The following is a 19,381-nucleotide window of genomic DNA, read 5'->3' as shown; positions in this document are numbered from 1 at the left end:
CTGGCCGAGCCCTGGCTCCCATTGGCTCCGCAATTTCTGCCCTCTCACGTCTAGCCTCGGGAGGACACAGACGCAAGCGCTAGAGGAGGGCCCCCCGGCGTTGCCATGGCTACATGCGCCGCGCTCTGCGCGGGCCGGTGTGAGCTTCTGGGGCGCGCAGCGGGCTCCGGAAGTGTGCAGCTACCCGGGACCATGGCGGTGCTTGCTGCTGGGGCAGGCGGCTTGCTCGCCTGGGCGACTAGTTCTTGCCTGGTCAGTCGGCGGCCGACATCCTGTCTGGGGCGGCGTCCCACAGACGGTAAACGTACGGCCGCGCAGTTGGCGGGGCCAGTGGACATGGACCGGGGTGGGATCCGGGTTGGTGTGGCTGCCGGGGAGGCGCTGTGTTGCCAGGGAGCGGGTTGGGGCGGGGAGGACAGGGCTGGGGCACAGCCTCGGGCTTTCCTCCCCCTCGGGCACTGGGGCTGGGACCGCGAGTCCGGGTAGCCCTGCTTGGCCGCGGCCTCCCAGAACCCCCGGGAAGGGCAGGCGGAGGACCTGACATTTATGAAGCGGGGCCTTATCCGGGTTTTGAAGAGCCCCAGAATCAGATGTTTGAATGGGGTGGTTTATCAGCCTTGTTTATCTGCAGGGAAATTTCAGTTCCATCCAGATGTTGGCTCCTTCGGTAAAACTCAGGAATAAGACAAGGGTCATTGTCGATTAGCAGTTATCTAGGGCTTGACTCAAAATAGACTGTGCGGGGTGTAGGGATGGTAGATGGGCCTTCCCTCTCAAAGTTGGCAGTCTTCTGGGATTAGAGGCCCCAGTTGAGGATTACATCTTCATCTGCGGTAATGGAGGTTGTGGGAACATTAACACAGAGAAGGGAGGAGTGTGGCTGCGATAACTCATTAAAGAAGCCAGGACCCTTGCCTGGCTCTTGTGTAGGAGAGTCTCGCCTAGGGTAGGGCAGCAGTTATCAAAGTGTGTCTGAGGCCCCTGAGATGCAAGACTATTTTCATAGAAACGCCGGTATGTCACCTGCCTTTTGCACACTCTTGCACTCCCGAGTTTCCTGTGGGGATTTCCAGGGAAAACCTGGTCTGTGATATCACAAAACAGGGAATTTAGAGGCAGATAGAATTCAGAACTCACCAGTCCAAAAGAGTTTTGCAGAAATTAAAATCACTGCTCTTCTTCTCATTAATGATTTTTGTTTAGAAAAATATACTTATATTTTGCTTAAGAGTATTAATGGTAACATGTAGTAGGTTGTTATTATTTTTAAGTGAAATCATAAGCATTTTTTAAAGTTCTTATTTAAGTTCTAACACAGGAACTATTGATAGATTTAACCCACATAAACAGCAGCCTTTTGGAGTCCTCAGTAATTAAGAGTGTACAGGGGTCTGTAGGCCAAGAAGCTTGAGAGCCCCTGGAGAACGTGTGCTCAGGTACTAGTCAGGTACTTAGCGTTGTTAGACAGATGCCAAGATGTCTTCTGCATGTGCTCCCGGACTCGAAGTAATTGGCCACATGGAGACGGGTGGGCAATGCCTCCACTATACAAACCAGAAGCTGCTGAATGTGTCTGGATTGTAGGCCATGGGCTGTGCAGGGATTCCCGTTGTATCTGTTCTATCTAAGCCGGGATTCCTGTGCAGAGGCTTGGCCCTGAAGACCCGCTCTCCTTTGCTCCCTGCCAGGTACCTTCTGTGTGACGTCAACCCTCCAGAGGGCTTCAGCCTCCATAGGAGCGTCTGTATCCACATCGCCTTCCTCCTGAAGACCCTGCTGAAAATGGAGGAATCGGTGCTGGTGATACCCCCTTGGGGCCGCCTCTACCATTGGCAGAGCCTGGACATCCACCAGGTCCGGATTCCCTGGTCTGACTTTTTTGATCTCTCAAGTCTCAACAGAATCATCCCTGACACTGAGTACCAACCGTTCATTGCAGGGGAGATGGTGATCGTTTAACTGGGGCCAGACGGTTGTTGTTCTGGTTCTGATGTGAACATCAGGCCATCTTGCTTCGGGCTTGTCGGTCTGCTAAGGGGTCCTGCTCATGTTTCCCGCACTGCAGGTGAATTTGGTCTTTCCATAGTTTTTCTCAGGAAATAGATCTGAAGTGTATGAGATATGTGTTCCCTCCGCTCTGAAAATCCTGGCCTCCTGGTGAGATGGAGCGGTGACAAGAAGGCCACTGCCACACAGGCCTTGTCTAAGGAGGACTCGCTCCCTGGGCAGTAAGGGCCATTCTTACCTGAAGGAAAACACGATGTGTGTGTAGCATGGGCCACGTGCTGGAGAAGGTATGTAACCTCTCATTCAGTATAATTTGGTCCTGCTCAAGCTTCCCATTTTACTTTCCGTAAGAGGTAAGAGTTGAAGATTTTCTTTGAATAAAGGTATTTAGAACTTATCTTTTTCTTTAATTGAAATGTGGTTGATTTACAATGTTTTGTTAGTTTCAGATATACAGCTGTTTTGTTAGTTTCAGGTATACAGCATAGTGATTCAGTTGTACATATACATAGTCTATTCTTTTTCAGGTTCTTTTCCATTAAAGGTTGCAAGATACTGAATATTTTCCCCTGTGTTCTGCAGTGAATCTTTGTTGTTTGTCTATTTTACATATAGTAGTTTGTAATTGTTAATCCCAAACTCCTGTTAGTTTTCTAAGTCTGTGAGTGTGTTTTTGTTTTGTAAATAAGTTCATTTGTATCATTTTTAAAAATTCCACATACAAGTGATATCATATGATACTTGTCTTTCTCTGAGTTATTTCACTTTAGTGTGATAATCTCCAGGTCCATCCATGTTGATGTAAATGTCATTATTTCCTTCTTTGTTATGACTGAGTAATATTCTTCTATATCTAAATTCTACATCTTTATCCAATCATCTGTCTGTGGGTGTTTAGTTTGTTTCTATGTCTTGGCCATTGTAAGCAATGCTGCTGTGAACATTGGGGTGCAGGTATATTTTGGAATTAAGGCTCCCTCTGGATATATGCCCAGGAATGGGATTGCTGGATCAAATGATAAGTCTTTTTTTAGTCTTTTGAGGACTCACCATACTGTTTTCCACAGTGGCTGCACCAAACTACATTCCCACCAACAATGTAGGAGGGTTCCCTTTTCTCCACAGCCTCTCCAGCATTTGTGGTTTGTGGATGTTTGAATGGTGGCCATTCTGACTAGTGTGAGATGATAACTTATTGTAGTTTTGATTTGCATTTCTCTGATAATTAGCAATATTGAACCTTTTTTTCATATTCCTATTGGCCATTTGTATATCTTCATTGGAGAATTGCTTGTTTAGTTGTTCTGCCCATTTTTGGACTGGGTTGTTTATTTTTTTTTCTTATTAAGTTGTATGAACTATTTATATAGTCTAGAATTTAAGCCATGTTCAGGCTCATCTTTTGCAAAAATTTTCTCCCATTCCATAGGTTGTCTTTTTGTTTTGCTTATGGTTTCTGTTGCTGTGAAAAAGCTGATAAGTGTAATTAGGTCCCATTTGTTTATTTTGTATTTTATTTCTGTTGCTTGGGTGTATTGCCCTAGGAAAACATTGGTGAGATATATATCAAATAATATTTTGCCTATGTTTTCTTCTGAGAGATTTATAGCGTCTTGTCTAATGTTTAAGTCTTTAAGCAATTTTGAGCTTGTTTCTTTTTTTTTTTTTTTTTTGCGACTCTATTGTATGCTTTCGATTTGTGGTTATCTATTTTTTCAAGTATATCAACTCATTACTATATCTATTTCCTTTAGACTGATAATCACGTAGGCTCCAACACATCCTAAGAATAATGAGAAAAAAAAAAGAAAGAAAGAGAAAAAAATCTATCTTTTCATGCTACCATCTCCCATTACCACCTTTTTGTATTTTGATGTGCTTTTTCTTTTTTCCATCTTCATGTTTATTGTCTTGTAACTCGTTATTGCATTTCCAACTATGGTTTCCCGTTTGTATAGCATCCTGCTTTCTTTCTGTTTAGAATAGAAACTTTTAATGTCTCGGTTTGGTTCAATAATGCTGAATTATCTCCCCACTCCCCTCCCCCCCTGCATCTCTGAATCCTCAGTGCAGGGATGCCAAACCATCCTTGCCTTCATCGGTTCTGGGAAAGCAATCTTCATAGTGGGAAAGAAAACATTGAAAAATAATATTCTGTGTGTTGCTTTCTACCCTTGCCCAGAGAGTGAGAATCACCTCTGAAGGCGGAGGAAGAAAGTTGGAGGTGCGGGGCACAAAGTCTTTTGTCCTTTTGCTACTGAAAAAATGATTGCTTTTGTAATTAGTGATGATGCCCTTTAAATTGGTGAGATCGAGATTCTACAGCTTCAGCGCCTGTGAATAACCAGCCGGGAGAAAGCTCTCCAGGGCCCCTGCAGTGGGAAAGGCAGCCCCTCTGAGCACCTGTTGTTCTGTATTCTTCCTGACTCCACATGGGTTTGCTACGCACCGCACCGTGCAGGACGATGCAGTTACCCGAGGTGGAGGACAGGGAGACCCCTGCTGGGTGGAGAGCCACAGGAGCCCACATTTGAAGGACAAAGTGAAGAGTAGTGGGGCGGGCATAGGAGGAGAGGATGGTTGAGACCCAGGATGGTGTCCTGGAGTCCAGCAGGCGAGGCTGGCGGGGCAGATGGGGCCCTGGGGCATGGGCAGTCCTTGAGGGATCTGAAGCAAAGATATGAACCAAGGGACTGGATTCGTGTGGGCGTACAGCGCCCCCTGGATGCCGCGGGGAAGTGCAGCAAGCCCAGGAGGAGCGGGCAGTTCCCCAGAGTTGGGTTGACAGGTCACAACCAATTCACTGGGGACCGAGAGGTACCGAGATATTGTTAACTTTTTGTCCCTCTTCCTGGAAAAAAGCTGCTTCCTGTTGAATAGCCTGTGTCATTAGTGAGAATTAAAGATATGAAGCAACATTTCCTCAAAAGTCATCCATTGTGTAGTTGTTAATAAGGGTCAAATGCAGACTTGAATAGACTAAATCAAACATTCATCATCGGATTTTAAAATCCTTTAAAATAAAAATTCTTGCTGTCTTTGTTCTTCATTTCAGGGTTCACTTGGTGATAATAATAGTAAACAAAGCAACAGCAAACCCTTACAGAACTCTGTCCTGCTGTTCCAGGAACTCTGTGTTCACGACAACCCAATGAGGTGGCACTTTACAGGAAGGACAGTCATTAATCACACAGCTAGTAAATGGCAGACCTGGGACTTGAACCCAAGCTGTCTGGCCCCAGAGCCCCCTCTCAGGCCTTTCACTGCAGCTCATCACTTGGCATGCCCGACACAGGCCAGCATTAAGGAGCAGCGTGACCTTGGCCAAGGCTGCTTCACCGCTTGGTCTCTGTTTCCTCATCTGTAGAATGGGGGTGTGGGCAGTGAATTCTGTGAGCTCAGTGGTCACTTCCTCCAGCTCTGCTATTCTACTGCTTTAAGTTTATTTATTAAGTATCTGAGCCTCTGAATGGGCCACACTGGAGCTTTGCTAGGACCTGGGTTACGGAGAAAAGTAAGATCAGCCTGCTTCTCCAAGGAGCCTGTCTCCCTCCACGGGAAACAGCTGCAAGGCCCAGGTTCCCTCGCTGGTGGACGGGGGCTGGGCAGGAAAGTCTGATAGAAGATGGAGGCAGAGCCCCTCCGAGAACAGTGTTGGCCACACAGCTCTCAAGAACGGGAGCGTCTGTCCAGGCTGCTGAGAGGGGTGTCCTCGTGAGGCCAGCAGCCCCCCCAAATTAAGCCCTCAGTACAAAGATCCAGCCAGCCCTGCAGTGTCACCATAGAGCCAGTCCATCCTCAACACTGTGCCCCTGTGCTACTTTGTCCTGGAGCCTCTCTTTCCCCTACACCCAGAAGACTCTTCTCCCTCTGTTTTCTGAGTGTCCCCTCACTTCACCCGTGGTCCCTGCTTCCTGGCCCACCATCTCTGGAGTTGACACTTTGCCCCCTCACACCCCCCTTTTGATAAGGAGCCAGGGTTTGCCTCCTTGTGCTCACTTTCCCCTTTCAGATGATTGCTCCTACTCTCCTGGGAGCACCTGGAAAACCCAGATCCTTTCCTAGCAGTGCCTGCCACCCTGGCCTCCCTGCTCATCTGCCTAAGTCAGGAGCACCTGGACCACCAGTTCTGTATTGCCTCGCCTCCTACCATCAAGACGTCAAAGTTCATTCTCCCTCCACCACCCAGTATGTTCATTTAGGGTCTTCTTCACCGTCAGCCTGAGCCAGCCACCCCCCATTCACCCTACCCACGGGCTCATACCCGGGTGTGTCTCCACCCCAGTTCTAGCCTCTCTCTTTTAAGTGCCCACCTCTAGCCATCCAGCTGCTTCTCCACCAGCCTCGTTGGCCCTCATTCACCCTCACTAAGGCCTCATGCACTGACTCCTCTGCTTTCCTGCCTGTCCACATTCCTCTTACTTCCACTACCCCACCTTCCAGCTCTGCATCCACAGTCAGCACTCTCTTTATGACAAACAAAACCCCCTTGAGCCTTGACCTTTTCAGTTCCTCACCAGGCCGACTTCCATCTCGGTTCACCCAGCTCTATTTGTTCTGAGCCTGCAGGCAGCAGGCTCTCCCAGCACAGGTTTCTAAGACTACAAATCAATGCCCACCGTGTTGCCACTGCCAGGCAATCCTCCAGGATTTCTCTAGTGAGCACATTTCCCCACTTATCACTCAGTGGTGTCAACATTCTCTGCTCTCTGCACACCTCTAAGCTTCCCTCTGTCTCTTCCCTGACTCCCAGCAGGTGGTCTTCCCTCCTGCTTCAGAGAGAATGACATGTCACTGGAAAGGAACTCGCTCACCTGCAGCAAATCTTCTCACCTCATCTTTTATCTGTCCCTCTCCCACCTGGACTCTAGCTGTAGTTCTTAATTCAGTGAGTTTAGTTGACATATATATACACAGTTAAAAGCATAGCACACTATCGCCTATCTTCTAGGGCTTATGTTTCAATTTAACATAGAGTGTGTGATTCATCCACTTCGCTGCATGTACCTACAGTTCATTTGTTTTAACTGATCTTAAGTGTTGTGTGTGTGAAAGTAACACAAGGCAAGGGTAAGCCAGGATTCAGGATGCTGGTTACTTCCTGTGAGAAGAGGCCAAGTGCAGGTTAGGACACAGTATGTCACTGTAAATAGTCCTGTTCTGATGCTGGGTGATAGGTTCACAACTGTTTCTTATAATATTAATTTTAATACATAAATACTTCTCAAAGGCACCTAAGGTGAGATTGTGTCATGAACCAAGGCATACAATGTGTAATATTACATCATTATTGTTATGTAATCTTGTTATAAAATATATTAATCATAATCCTACATTGTTATGTATTATATATTATATAGATGCATGAATTATATATTATGTATATAAATACCTACATACGTATTATATACTATCTGATAATAAATAAACAGAACATATTATGGTAGTATATCTACTATTATGTATTATTTAATAAATAATAACATACTGTATCCTGTTATATGAAATGGCACCTAATCTTTAATCAAATAAAAATATGCCACTATATGTAATGGTAATTAATAAAATTAAATGAAAAAGCCCGCAGCTTTTAACGCCAACACCGCTTCAGCTGTCACTATCTTTTTTCTTCCCTTTCATGGCCGAGGTCCTCACAGTGCTATCTGTTCCCCCTTTCATCTCCTTGTCCTGAGCCTTCCTCTTCCTCCCATCCCATGCTGCCTTCTGCCCCGTGGCCCCTCTAGTCACCAGCGGCCTCTGGGGCACTGATTTTCGGAGATTGTCTCAGGCCCCTGCTCACCTGCCTGTCCGCTGCCTCTGCCACCGCTGGTGGGGGCGGGGTTGAGGTCAGAATGCACCTCTTGTCCTGGAAGAGAACACAGCACAGACTGTGACCAGCAGCAGGTGTGGCCGGGAACTGCAGGACTGGGGGGAGAGCCAGACTGTCTGCATCCAGACCGGGGGCTCTTGGAGTGTGAAGAAGCCCAGTCCTCACTGCCCCTGAAGTGAGGAAAACACCCTCAGGTGAGTTAAAGTGCTTAAGACCAAGGTCTGTTGGCTGGAAAAGACAAACGGGTCCCTAAGGGGAGGGTAGTTGATGTTCCAGTCCCCACCAAGGCCCTAAGGGCTGGCGGGGAACCAGGCTGGATGCTCCACTGGACCCAGTGCCCCCACGGGGCTGGGGCCTTCGTTAACAAGCAGAAAGCCCTCAGTCTCTGGGGGGAACGGGGCAGTGTGGGAGCATCCCTGCAGCGAGTCAAGTGACGTCAGGGCTTGTCGGATCCGTTTTTATGGCCATACCGAGCCTCAGCAGAAGCCATGGCAAGAGTGGATTCCTGTCTCTCCAGGTGCCATCTTGTCTGAGTTCCAGGATTCAGACCCGATCCCCTGGGGTGCTAGGACATTTATACACAGAGGCGGCTCGAGGAGGCCTCAAGAGGGTGGTAATGGCCTTCCTGCCAACACGATTACACAAAGATCAATCAATCGATGGGAAGTAAATAAGAACCATGGTCACATCTGGACCCCAAGCTTAGACGTGGTATATGGGTGACATTTATCGACAATCCAGCGAGGTTCTGGTCAGAGCTAGAGGCCAGGGCAGCAAGATGGGAGTGGCACTAAGGAGCATTGTGGTGCAGAGGCTAGACTCGGGGTCTGCAGGCTCCTCCCAGGAGGAGCCTCAGAGTTTTGGAGGTGGCTAACTTGCCTGATTCGTGTCACCAGCAAGTGATGCCACGTGCTGAAAATCAGCTATAATCCTGAGCCGGGTCAGCCCTGGGTGATGTGATAAAAGCTCCTACAAGAGGGAGCACCAGGCGGATAGTGAACCAACCAACAGGCTGATGCGTTTCTGGCCTGTGTTTATCGTGCTTTCATAGCCAAGAATGAGGAGAGAGTTGAATGGCTCACCATGAAGATTTTAACAACTTAAGAGGTTTCCGTGTCTCACTGCATTTCAGTGTCACCCGGAGGAATTCAGGATGTGTTTAGACCCAGTGGAGACTAACGGCATCTTGGTTCCTCAACCTGGCAAACCTACCAGCCCTCTATGGCCAGACCTTGTCAAGTGCCTTCCCTTGTAACAAAACCTTTCCACCCACGATTGTGGTATGCTTTTATTTTTTTTAATTAATGGGAATGAAGATACCTTACAGCCTACTCAGACCTTTCCTTGGGGCTTCTGCCCTTAGACCCCGGCAAGGGGGCCCTCTGACCTGGGTCCTGCACTACAGAGGGTCCCTCTGGCCCTGACACTTCCTCTGGCCATGCCCTCCATGGGGTGGAGTCAGCAGGGCCAAGGGGACATGGTCATTGGCTCCGCCCTGTGCTCTAGAAACCCAGACCACAAATGCCCTGTCTCAGCAGCCCCTGACCCATTTCTAGTGCCTGCATCAGCTCTCCCCGGAGTTCAGATTCCTAGGACTCACAGAGAGGCCAAAGCATAGCTGTTTGCATGGAGGGTATGAGCAGAGCCCGGACATGAGGTCTGTGTGTCCCCCTGTGCACATCCAAGTCCCCTTGTGGCAAGGGATGGACCCAGCATTGGGAAGAAAACGGTCAGGCTAGTGATCAGAGACTGAGAATCAGCTCTCCCCACACGCTCACTTTCTTTGCCGGACTCCCCTGTGTCTGGGAATTCTAAATTTGAACCTGGCCTTCCCCCTTATAATGAATGTATATTTGTAAAGGCAGGAGATTAGACCCTACTGCACTTAACATGTTTACATGTATAGGATGTGAGCTCCCAGGTATGCTCTGGCCCTGCACTTCCAAAGGTCCAGAGCAGTTATGTTGGCTCTACTGAGACTGTAAGTGGTAAAGACCATCTCCAGAGAGGAGGGGTTCCTGCTTCACGCTCCAAAGTCAGGATCTTCTGAGTGGATAAAACAATGGACACTGTGACCCTCAATTATAAATTGATTTAGAATAACGCCAAAGTGTGTAAGACGTGTGTGTACGCATGCACGCACCTGGGGACGTGTGTGGTACATGACTGTGTGTGTGTGTGTGCATGCGCATGCCTGGGGATGTATATGGTTCTGTATGTTATGTATGTGTGTGCGCCTGAGAGCGTGTGTGGTTGTGTGTATGTTATGAGTGTGTGTGTGTTACATGACTCCATGTGTGTGTGCCCGTGGGGATGTATGTGGAGCAGAGCCAGTGTGTCTGCACGTGTGTTTGTGTGTACGTGCATGTATTAGTTTTAATAGTAGAAGCTGTCCTTTAGAATTATGAAGTAGTAAAAATTGTATGATGTCCTTGGCTGTATAATTCAAAATTAAAATAATCTTCAATCACCAGAAATTTAGTCCCCCTCAGATTCTGATTTTTTTCCATATTGATTATGTCTTCATTTCACTGATGAGGAAACTGTAGCTTAGAGATGTTAACTGACTCAACCAAGGACATGGAGCTAGCGAGCCCAGGACCAGGACGCAGTCCAAGCCACGCTGTTCCAGAGGCCTGGAGCCCTGCTCACGATCACACGTGGCCTCTTGGCGGGGGAACAGATTCTGATGGGCTGTGGCCAGCGTGCAGGCTGCCCAAGCCGGGGATTCGGGAAGCTGGGCGGAGAGTACCAGACAGCAGACAAGAGTGAAGGGCTGCTCAGAAGTCAGATAGGTTCCTAGGACTTGGATGAGGAAGGATGCTCACTGATAATCCTTGATCACTTTGCTGGTGGCTAAAAGGGACCAAGGCCTATGAGAGCAATTCTGGGAGCTGCCTGCCAAAACCTGGAAAAGGACTGCTCAGGACTGGCTCTGCAGTAGGAGCAGAGGAAGGAAATGCCGCCTCTTGGTGGACATTATTGGTGATGGCAGTAGGAGGCCTAGCAGCCTTGGCATAGAGGTGGCAGGACAAGGTCCTAGTGGATGATCGTTTTCAAGTGTCTTAAAAATCATTGCTTCATATATTTTATCCATTTTGTGGTTTATTGTAGGGTGGTAATTATGGTCAGTGTTACTCCATATTACCTGGATTAATTAATTTTTTTATTGTTAATTTTCTCTTCAGTGATTTGGAAGCTATATTACCTCTTAATGAAAATTCTCTCTAAATTTTTAAAAATCATCTCTAAGTTCATAACTTTATATGCAATTGGACCAGTATTCCTATAAGAGTCTCAAAAATGAAATAATCTATTAGATCCTGTTCCTCAATAATGAAAAATTTAGCATATTTTACCTCTCTGCTCTTCCAAACTGTGTGTGTGTGTGTGTGTGTGTGCGTGTGTGTGTTTGTGTGCTCCAGTTACTTTTTAGACAGTTGCTTTAAGTTTGTTACATTAACAAAGAAAATATAGGTATAAACATCTTGGATTTCATTGCTCACTAACACTATTTAATTCCATGTGTTTCCCACTTTTGAGTTATTTACTTATCGGGATTTCCCAATCAACTGGACACAAGATTGACTAATTTTTTTCAAGCGATTGACTTGGAAAACTTTCATATCTATATGCAGATTTATGTTCTCCTCATCAACAACTCTCAGTGTGTTGTTCATAGCCCAAACCTTATTTTAAATTAAGGCATTGTCTTTCATCACCAAAAAAAAAAAAAAAAAAAAAATTCTTAATTTAAGGTGCTGTCTTTTTATGGCTGGCTAGTCTTGTATGCTGAATGGATATTAATAGAGATTTCCTTAACCTTCCTCCTTCTTTTTGCCATAACTCGAATTCATTGAGAAGCATGTTTTTACCATTTATCACATGGGCTTCCACTTTGACTTCCGCCTTAAACCATCACCCCACTCTTTTTCTCCATGCTTATTCCTGAAAAAGTGAGCTCTCTATATGTTTAAAGGTGGTTCCAGTTAAAGATGTGTGACTCCCTGTCCAAAGGTCCAAAGGAAGAGAAAAGGAAAGATTCCTGTTTCTGGTGGTTACATTTCGTCAGCTTAGAGATCTAGTTATCCGTGTGGCTGCAGTGGAATCTGCAATATCTTGGCACAGAGTTTCCTTTTTCTGGCTTACTAGGGGAGCCTCATTAGCTGGGGTCAAGGCGCTGTGGCCGTTGTCAGGATCCCGGGGCTGAGGCAGCCCCTCTCCCTCCTTGTTATTTTGATCTTGCAAACTGGGTCCCAGCTATGTGAACCCTGGACCTGGCGGCCAGGATCGCCCCCCATGCACCGTGTCCCCAGTTCCTCGGCGTCCCTCACTGCTATCAGCTAGTTCCAGTAAGAGTACGAGATGGCTTCCACTGCGGTCCTTCCTCCTTCCTCTCCAGGCAGGCCCTCCTTTCCCACTAGTTGGCCCTAAGCCTTATCTCCTGCGCTACATAAGCTGACGGAATTCCTCAGGGTTTCCAGCAGGTAGATGGCGCTCTTCTATGTTTGGACCCCTTCAGTGCTTGCAGTGGAAATTTAGGAGGTGGGAAGGAGGAGCTTGGGGGTTCTCCGGATCTAGGGGCTCCCTATCCTGCAGATTCAACTAACTGTGGATTGAAAATACTCGGGAAAAAACACAAAGTTTCAAAAAGCAACACTTGAATTTGCCATACACTGGCAACTACTTACATAGCATTCATGTTTTATTAGATACCAGAAGTAACCTAGAGATAATTTAAAGTACACAGGAGGACACAGCAAAAGAGAAAGTGACAACAAATATACGTGTATATTCATGTATAACTGAAAACTTCTGCTGTATGCTGGAATTTGATACAATGTTGTAAAATGACTATATCTCAATAAAAAAAGTTTGTATATATATTGAAAAAGTAGATGGGAGGATGTACATGAGTCCCATGCAAGTCCTATGTCATTTTATACAAGAGGTGTCAACATCCATGGATGTTGACGTCTGGGGGGAGTCCTGGAACAAGTGCCCCATGGTTACCAAGGAATGACTGGAGGCCCAGGCTCCTTATCCCAGCCTGTCAGGTCCCCATGTGGTCTGAATCCTACCTGTACCACACTTCCCTTGTCACTCTCCTCCAGCCCTGGCAGACTGCCCTCTGATTTTTGAACAGGCCACACTCACTGTGTTTCATATCTGGCCCCTAGAAATACACGTTACTTTCTGAGAATGGCTCTGCTTTCACAAAATGGGCTGCATTGTTACTAGAGAAGACAGTGTGGATGTTCCTTTAAAAACTGAAAATGGACTTAACTCATGATCCAGCTTTCCCACACCTGGACATATGTCAGAAGAAAACTCTAATTCAAAAAGTCACATGCACCTCAATGCTCACAGCAGCACTATTTATTATAGCCAGGACATGGCAACAACACAAATGTCCATCAGCAGCTGACTGGATAAAGCAGTAGTAGTATACTTATACAATGGAATACTACTCAGCCATGAAAAAACAAAACAATGTCATTTGCAGTAACATAGATGGACGTAGAGATAGTCATTCTAAGTGAAGTAAGCCAGAAAAAGAGAAAAATGCCATATGATTTCACTTATATGTGGAATCTAAAAAAAGACACAAATGAATTTAACTACAAAAGAGAAACAGACCCACAGACATAGAGAAACAAACTTACGGTTCCCAGGGAGAGAAGGGGATGGGAAGGGATAAATATGGGGATTCAAAAAGTGCCCCTCTTGGGGAGTGATGGAAATGTTAGCTATCTTGATCGTGGTGATGGTTTTCTGGGTGTAGACATTTATCAAATTCATCAAATAGAACATGTGAAATATGTGTATTTTACTGTACAGGAATCATACGACAATAAACGTGCCTGTAAAAAAACAAGAAAAGATTGGCGGCATTTTGTCCTACTTTTTTATGTGTCTTTAGTGAGTGGGTCTTCAAGTTTCTGGTCTGCCATATTTTCTGAACCAGAAGTGCCCTGCTTCCCTTTCCTTTGTTAAACTGTCAGTGGGTGGCATTTATTCCCGTGGCTTCAACTGCTCTCTGTCCACTGATTAACTGTCAAATCTTTTCCAGCATGGGCATCTCAGTTCAGTCCCAGAAATATACGTATAATTGACAACTAGACATTCCCATTTTATTAGCCCATAAAAATCTCAAGCACTGTATGTTTGGATTTACACTCGCTCAGACCTAGGTTTACTTTTTCAAACAACGGCATCACTATCCCTTCTGTTTTCCGTGCCAAGCATCTGGGAGTTTTCCTTTACTTTTCCACTCCCTCACCCCCGTCAGTACTACAATTCTATTCCTTAATGTCCCCCAACTAAATCCCTGCTCCTCGCTCCCCACTGCATTAATTCCCACCCCTTGCTAGTCTGCCCAGTGCTGTTCTTTAGAGTGAACAATCCACTTTGCTCACTTTTAATGACAAATTTGTGTCACTCTCCTCCTTAAAACCCCAAAGAATTCCCCGCTGCATATGTGAGGAAGTCCCCGCTCTCTGATTTAACGTCACACCTTCTCATAACCTAGTTGCTGCTTTTTTACAGCCTCAGCTTCCGTTAGTTCCTCACAGCCTCTAGCCTCACTGACCTTCCTTCCCTAATTGCAAAGTGCTGTTAGACACGACCAGACCTCTGCACGAGACACGCAAGCTGCTGAGAATCCCGTCCCCACCACGCACTCTCCTGGTCTACAGATTTGCTGGAATCCTTCAGATGTCAGTGCAGAAAGCATTTCCTCTCTGACACCTTCCCTACCTTCTAGAACCCTGCCCCAGGCAGTGCAAAAGCCCCTCTGAACATACAGTAAACATGATGCCAAGTGAATCTTAACACATTGTTTTGAAAACCTATTTAAATATGTCTCTTCCATGACACACTGTGATCTCCTTGAGGGATGGGGGCTGTTTGGTATTTGTCTAGACAGCTAATGTCTGGCACAGACCCCGGGCCATCGGAAATAGTCTGCTGACTCATCAAGAATTGTCGTCTTTGCGATGTAAGAAAGACTACATGATGTCTGATCTTACACCATCCGGCAAGGGTCAAAATAATTTCACATAGAACTACACAGGAAAAATATGTGTATACTTTTCCTCTTTGTGAGCCCAAGATCATAGGCAGCCTGGAACGGAGGTGTCACTCTAAGCTGTCTGTCCCCTAGGCTGTCACGTCCAGCTTCAACATATTTTTTAGAAGTTGTAGGGATACGTGTACATCACCCCGTCTTAGAACAAACGGTGCTTCAGCCTGACCAACTTTAATGTCCATATAAAAATCAGAAATCTTCCAAACTGAAGCCTGAAGAAACATTTCACTTCTCTCCTTCCAGTCTGTCTGCCATCTGCATCCCACATCCCCACTGCTCACCTGCGTCAGACCACCTTCTATCTAGAAACATTTTAGGTGGGACACTTGGATGAGAACTAATTACAGCAGTCATGAAAATGGTCCCATGAACGTACGCTCTGCACAACAAGGATGTTTTGACCGGAGGCCTCAGCCGTGACCTTCAGGGTCTGTTCACATGTTCTGCCTGGCTTCCCTACAGATGTTCTGCAGAAAATCAAGCCTGCAGTTAAAGTCATAGAAGTCCCAAGAAATCCAGAAAAATAGAGTGAGATTCATTTCCTTGGGAATATTTTTGAAAACCATCCACTAATAGGAAGAAGAGCTTTAAGAGGGTCATTTCAGATCAGATGATGTCCAACTGCAGGTGGGTCAGTTTTGTCATTGTTGCTCGCTAGTTGGCTTTCTGCTGCTTCTAACATGCCGCTGTTTAGAGAAGTGGCCTGAGTAGGCCCTCAGAGCAGAAAGGTGAGCTGGGCCTGGAAACAGCCAAGCTCCTCTGCTGTGTAGTGACCCGCTGAGAAGGAAAGGATGGCCCAGGGCTTCCTCTGACTCTCTCCCTCAGTTATAAACTCTATGAAGGGAAAATGGAACAAAAAATCTTAATTCAATATGGTATTGTCAAAGTATAAAAATAATTGTCTTTGGAGGGGATGGTATAGTTGAAGGGGTAGAGTAAATGCTGGGTTCAATTCGCAGTACCTCAATGTAAAAATATAATAAGAAAAAGTCTTTACAATAAAAGAAAAATAACAAATAAGAAAAGAGATCTCAAAGAACCCAAGTTTAAAAAGAAAAAAATGTCTTTTAAAAATAGTAGTCAGCTCGGTCTTTTGCTAGATTAGGAGTTTGGGATTAACAGATACACACTACTATGTATAAAATAAATAACCAACTCCCAGGTCCTTAATAACCTAGTTCAACCTGAATTATTTCTCTTTTTTCCCCTAAGCAACCCGTGGAAGCAGCTGAAATTCTCATCTTATAAATGAATTCATTTAAAGGCGTTTTGAAAGTTACTGGTTAAAAGTTATTTGTGGTTCCATGAATATAGGTCTAGTAAGAATGACAGACAATAAACCACTAAGCAAATTAATATATGACGTACTGCCAGGTTCTAATATTTGCCAGAAAGAAACATAAAGCATATTAGGAGAGAAAATGATTGAATAGGAAATATGTGCGTGCTATTTTAAATAATGTGGTCAGGTAAGTCCTCTCTGAGGGTAAAATAATTTGAACAAAGTCCTGAATGAAGCAAAAGAATAAGCCACATAGGTAACAGACAAGAAAAGCCTCCCAGGCCGGGAGAAGTGTAAGTACGAGACTTGGAGTTACAAACACAGCTGTCCTGGTGGGGACCATCTGGGCGTTGAAGATGGGCTGGAGCAGAACGGTGAGAACTGAGGCTGCAGAGACGGGTGAGGGACCGGATCACACAGGGCCTTGGTAGGGACTCTGGATATCCTTCTGAATACAATGGAAAATTACGAGATTATTTTGAAAAGCAGAACAGCTTGATCCGATTCATAATTTAATAAGACCGTTGTGGGTAATATTTGTGGAATAAGCAATGGAAGCAGGGCAAGGTAAGCTGATGGGAAGCCAATGGGAAGAGTGCTGCTGACCTGGAGAGAGACACCGAGGTTGGGCTGGGATGATGGCGGGAGACGGGCTGAAAGGGGGACACGATTTGACAGTAATGGTAACAGGCCTTAATGCTCGAGTTGGACACAGACACAGAGTGGTTCAGGGTGATGGTTATGTGATATTTGGGGCTGAGCCACAGTTTTTGTGCAGAGACCTGAAAGGAGAATAAAGTGGGGACGTTGACATCGGTAAGAAGGGTTGGTGGGTGTTTAATTCCCCCTAGAGCCGCGTCTCTGTTTCTCTGTAGATGAAGTCAGCAGAGCAGGGATGGGTGTTCCTAATTCTGCAGTGAATTGCGTGTCCTTCTCATCGACAAATTCGAGAGGCCGACCTGCCCATCCAATTGCAACATCTTGAATCTGCTTCTTTCTATCCAGGAGGAGATTTCCAACTAAGATGCCACTCAAAAATTCCCATGCCCACATTTAGAGCTGTGTGCCTTTGGAATGATGTCAGAGATGCCTCCACAGAGGCTTGGTGTGCTCTCTCTCCCTCAGAGCACACAGTTCCCTTCAGTCTGGTGGGTCTCAGCAGAGAAGATTTCACAAGTAGCCCCTCTCAGGCCCTGGGGACCAACCTCATGCTTGGCAGAGCTCTGAAAATGAGCACGAGTTCCGGGCAAAGGGCCTTCTCCAGGGCGCCATCTGGCAGATTACATGAAGACAGTGTACAAAAGAGTGGGAGGGTTGATGGTATAAATGGATTTTACTTTTTGCTCTGAATCTGATTCTGTCCTTCCATTTTATTAAGGAAGAGTTCTTAGGCCAGACATGATTCTCTTTTTTCTTTCTATTTGATCATCCAAGAGGTTTAGATAGGGTATTTGTTTTAGGGTAAGAATCTTTAAAAAAAAAAAAAAACAACTATGCAAATTGTATCTTGTTAGGTATTTGGACAAGTAAATTCTCCCAGCAGTATTGAACCCCCTTGTACCTCCAGGGGTTCTCCAAAGGTTTACATGTTCCAAATCTGACCCAAAACCAATGAGCCTTTTTGTTTTAAGCACTTCACCATGGACAAAAGATGTCACTAAAGAAGGTGAGAAAAGAGCAGGTCCCCATCATCCAGAGTCCCTCCCAAAGGGCACACAGAAGTAAGGAGGAGATGAACGAGACAAACGGTTTATTTATACACAAGCAGGAGCCAACCAGAAAAGTAAGTACCATGTTAAATGGTGAAAGTTAAAGGCTTTTTTATCAACCTAACTTAATAGGGCAAAGGGAGAGGAGAGAATTGGCTTCCATGACAGGTTTTCTTCTACATCTATTGAATCTCAGGTGTCTTCAGCTTAAAGTGCTTTTGTATTAACCATGGGTTCCATCTGACTTTCCATTCCTCGAACTTTGTTTTCTTTTTCAACATTCACTCATGTATTCTGAGCCCCTGGATTTACCACATGAATTTTAGATTGATTGTCAATTCCTGCAAAACACCACCTGGGATTTGGGTAGGCATTCTTTGAATCCTTAGATCTATTCGTGGACTATTGTCATCTAAGTAGAATGAAGCCTTCTGCTCCATGAATATGGGATTATTCTCTGTGAATGTAGGTCTTAGTTTCTCTCAACAGAATCTCTAATCTATTGTAGTCTTAAGTGTCCAAGTCTGGTACTTCTTCCTCACCTCTTTGGATGCTGATTCAGAAGAGACACGACCTCCTGGAGAACCTCTGCTGCCACGGAGCTGACATGGAACTGCGTCCTGAGAAGACTTTAAATTCTTTTAAAATAGGATTAATGTACTTTAATTACTAGATGAGTAATGAATGGGTCACATTAAGATAGGATTTTAATCCTTTTAGAATTAGTAGAATAATATAGACACAGTACAAAAAATTGAAATATTGCCTAAAAGAGAAGAGATTTGTAATTCCCACCCACAGAGGTGACTATCATGAATGATTTGGTTCTTATGTCTCAGTCTCTGTGTCTCTCAGTATGTCTTTCTCCATCTCTGTCTCTCGCACACTCACAATCAGATCAGTTTACATCTATACTGATTTCACACATATGTGGTCATGCAGATGGGACCCTGGTTGCAGACAGTGGGTCTGCATACTTCCACCCTGAGGCCTCCCTTGACATTGGGTTGAGACCAGACACCCACTTTTCCAACTGCACAGCATTCATTCATCCACATGAACCAGAAAAAATGGACCCCATACACTCTTCATCAACATTAGTATTGCTTTAATTCAGACTGTTTCAACCAGTGCTGTGATGATCACCCTTGAAAAGGCATCTTTGAATAGGTGTGTAAGGATTTTAGTGGGATGAACTGTAAGGATCAGAACTTCTGGGGAAGAGCTGCATCTGTGGCCCTTTGATGCGTCCTGCACCCTGTTCTCCTGAAGAGGAGTGTCCCTTCTCTCTTCCCTCCAGGGGATCTGCTGGAGCCTCTGCCTGCTTACATTGTCACCAGGGCTGGTTGTCACCTGACTAAAGACCCGCCAGTGTGATGGTGACCGGTGCTCTCTCTGCAGATTCCTTCTGCCTGTGTTCTCACCTGAGAGGTCAAGCATCTCTAACACACACTGGCCACCTG

At 45.6% G+C, this 19,381-nt stretch overlaps 2 long non-coding RNA genes across 2 annotated transcripts in view; one reads left to right on the top strand and one right to left on the bottom strand.

The window, feature by feature from the left end:
* LOC141577225 (uncharacterized) overlaps positions 1 to 19,381 on the bottom strand; it is a 276,443-nt gene that overhangs the window by 32,801 nt on the left and 224,261 nt on the right. The gene's annotated exons all lie outside the window — the stretch shown is intronic.
* LOC141577223 (uncharacterized) lies at positions 2 to 2,745 on the top strand. The gene is made up of 2 exons (XR_012506040.1): positions 2 to 298; positions 1,689 to 2,745. It is a non-coding gene; the product is annotated as an uncharacterized LOC141577223 (long non-coding RNA).

The sequence above is a fragment of the Camelus bactrianus genome, chromosome 3 (genome assembly GCF_048773025.1).
Source record: "Camelus bactrianus isolate YW-2024 breed Bactrian camel chromosome 3, ASM4877302v1, whole genome shotgun sequence".
Classification (NCBI taxonomy): domain Eukaryota; kingdom Metazoa; phylum Chordata; class Mammalia; order Artiodactyla; family Camelidae; genus Camelus; species Camelus bactrianus.
Note: the sequence above shows the minus strand (reverse complement) of the source record. Positions and strands in the feature narration are given on the sequence as shown.